Source organism: Pteropus medius, unplaced genomic scaffold (genome assembly GCF_902729225.1).
Source record: "Pteropus medius unplaced genomic scaffold, Ma_sr-lr_union100, whole genome shotgun sequence".
Lineage (NCBI taxonomy): Eukaryota > Metazoa > Chordata > Mammalia > Chiroptera > Pteropodidae > Pteropus > Pteropus medius.
The window spans coordinates 37,289,517-37,292,733 of record NW_024340849.1 but is presented as its reverse complement, the minus strand read 5'-3'; the positions used below and the strand labels follow the sequence as shown (position 1 = coordinate 37,292,733).

The window sequence follows — 3,217 nt, the reverse complement described above, 5'->3', positions numbered from 1 at the left end:
CATGTAAATTTGGTTGAAGGGGTTTAATGAGTTAATGAGAGGTTAAATGGGCAAAGATTTAGATGGGTGGGGATCGGGGTACTGTTTGTCAAGGGAAAGGAAGGAGGACACCATTTTTCAGGTTGGCAATGGAGGAGTTAAGCTTTAAGGAGTTCAAAGAACAACAGTTTAAACCACTGAGAGCCCCACCAGCAGTTTTGACCTTTATCTCCAGGGTCCAAATCCAGACAAGGGTCTTAATTAGCTGCAGAGAAAACTAGAGCTTTGGCAACATATCAGCAGAACAAAACAAAACAAAAGAAAACCAAACTGTAAATAAAAGAGCTTTTGGAAAAAATTGCAAAGTTAAATAGGAGCAACATTTATATAACCTTTTGGTGTTTCTGTTTCCCAATTTCTCACTTTTTTTATTCTGGTCTCCCTATACCATCTTACACTTAATTCCTTTCTGTGAGCTTCGTCTTATTCCCTTTTGTTTTTATCTGTTTATAGTCCCTCAAATCCTTTAGATATTTTTTTTGTTTCTACATTTTTATTCTTTTTTAATAATAAAAAGAATGCATGCTTATTACATAAATAATTTCCAACAATGCAAAATGCATAGTTATAAAGAACCTCCCATGTAGCCAAGATTTTTTTTATGCATTTTATATAGATGTGTGTGTTTATGTATAAGTCTAATAACTTACATACGCATGAATTTTTTTTAACAAAGAAAGAATTATATATACAATTCTTCCACTTGCCTTTTTTATTTACTTACATATTTTGTTATGTTTCTATTGTATTTATGTAGATAATATGTCTTTCTATACAGATTTTTTATTTTAGCAATTCCAGCATGATTTTTTAATCCCCGATCAGAATGTTTTAAACTGTATGTCCAATCAGATGCATGTAAGTGTTGTGATTTATAAAATATTATTTTATTTGTAAGTATAGCTTGCATATTATATTGGTATATTTCTTTGTGCACTATTTTTGAAGCATAATCAATGTTTCTTTCTGTTCTTACCATAACTACAATTTTAATCTCTTGTTTATTCAAAGAATTTTTTTTCCTTCAGTCTTTCTCATGATTAACTCTTTATTTATTTATTTTTCTGTTCTCATTCCATGTTTCCCTCTCTACTGATTTGGAAGCTATATACATGATTTCCATTTTTTTAGTATTTACTCTTGAAATTTTCACATGCATATGTAACTTAACAGAGTACTTTTGTCGTTCTCTTTGCCGTTCTGTCATTCACTCCAGACTTACGATTAACTCTGGTTATCGCCTTCGGATTTACATGCTATTGTTGTTTGGTAGTTTTGGCTCCATCTCCATTGCTTTTAACTCCACAAATTAGACATTTTATTGTTTTAGGCAGTTAATGATTTTTCCTTCTTGGTATTTCTTCTTGCCTTCTTGCATCTCAGATGCTACTGTGGTATAATTTTTATTTTTCCTGAAATATATGTCTAGAATTTTTCATTTTGTCAGAGTCAGTAGGTGGGAAATGCCTTGGTTATGTTTTACTCTTGGCAAATGTATTTATTTCCCCTTATTCTTGATAGTCTTTAAAATTCTGGATTGAGAGTTACAGGAGTCTTCTCCTTATCCATGGGGCTATAAGTTTTAAGACCCCCACTGGATCCCTGAAAACACTGCTAGTACCATATATATACCATGTTTTTTTATCCTACACATACATACCTATGATAAAGTTTAATTAATAAATTAGGCACAGTAAGAGATTAACAACAACAACTAACAAAATAGAATAATTATAATAATATACTGTAATAAAAGCTATGTGAAACTAATCAAAAACAGACTCACAAATATAGTGGACCATTTGGTGATGGAGGTTTGGAGGGCTGGGAGAATGGGGTGAAGGGTTAAAGAAGTACAAATTAGTAGCTGATGGATGGTCACGGGGATGGGGAGCATGGCATAAGGAATGTAGTTAGCATTAATATGATGGCTAGGTGAAGAGTCAGGAAAATATGTAGATGTCTAACCAATGTACTGTATACTTGAAACTAATTTAAATAAATTTAAAAAAGTTATTTGAATACGATCTCTCTCTTTCCAAATATCTTGTTGTACTATACTCATCTTTTCACTTAAAGGAAGCACTTTCCACCTTCTCTTTGGCATATCCAAATTGCCAGCATCAGTACTCTTGCACTTTGAGGCCGTTCTTAAGTAAAATAATGATTACTTGAACACAAGCACAGTCAATCTGATAATGGAGACAGACAGCTACTGAGTGACTAATGGGCAGGGAGAGTACACAGTGTGGAGACTCTGGACAAAGGGATGACTGGGTGGGGACCAGGCTGGACATCTCATTACATCGCTCTTCTCAACATGGCACATGCAATTTAAAACTTGCAATTGTTAATCCTGGAATTTATTTCATATTTTTGGGCAGCAATTGACCATGGGTAACTGAAACTACAGAAAGCGAAATAATAGATAAGTGAGGGATACTGTATCTGCTCTCAGTTTGTTGAAGATACACCACCGTCTTCTGGCTTTCAGTGTTGCTTGCCATTAATTTAACTGTAGGTAAGCTATCTTTTCTTTTGGTTGCTTTTTGAAGATCTTTGCTTTGATTTTGGTATCCTTCTCTATGATGCAATTAGTGAATATTATTTTTATTTATCCTTTTTTTAAAAAACACCTACAGCACCTGGTATTCCTAGGTGGTCTCCTATCCAAGTACTAACCAGGCCTGACCCTGCTTAGCTTCCAAGATCAGATGAGTTCTGGCACGGTCACGGTGGCATGGCTGTAGACTATTCCTTCTTGAAATTCACTGGGCTTTCTGAATCTGAAGAGAGGTAGATATTCTCCAGTGCTGGATACTTGCTTCTTGCTTACTTTCTCTAATTCTTTTTTCTGAAACTCTGATTTAATTTATTTTATATCTCATTCTATCCTCTGTGTCTTTCATCTTTAACGCTTTGTTCACATTTCTTTCTTGTTGCTTTTCTTTGTGCTGCATTCTTGATAATTTATCTCTTTTGCTCTTCAAATTTCCATATTCTTTCTTTAGTTGCTTTTAAACTAGAGATTTATTCATCTATTGATCTTTTTCAATTTCAATTTTATACTTTAGAAACTAATTCTTTCATAAACTTATTGGTAATCTTTGGTAATATCGTAATCTTCACCCTAATTTTGAAAACATTAAAAAAATTTCTCTAAATATGTACACATATT

The 3,217-nt window shown here is 33.3% G+C and overlaps 1 pseudogene; it reads right to left on the bottom strand.

Annotated features, from left to right (window-relative positions):
• Window positions 1–2,672: 2,672 nt before the first annotated feature.
• LOC120590545 (uncharacterized) lies at window positions 2,673–2,791 on the bottom strand (annotated as a pseudogene).
• Window positions 2,792–3,217: the final 426 nt, after the last annotated feature.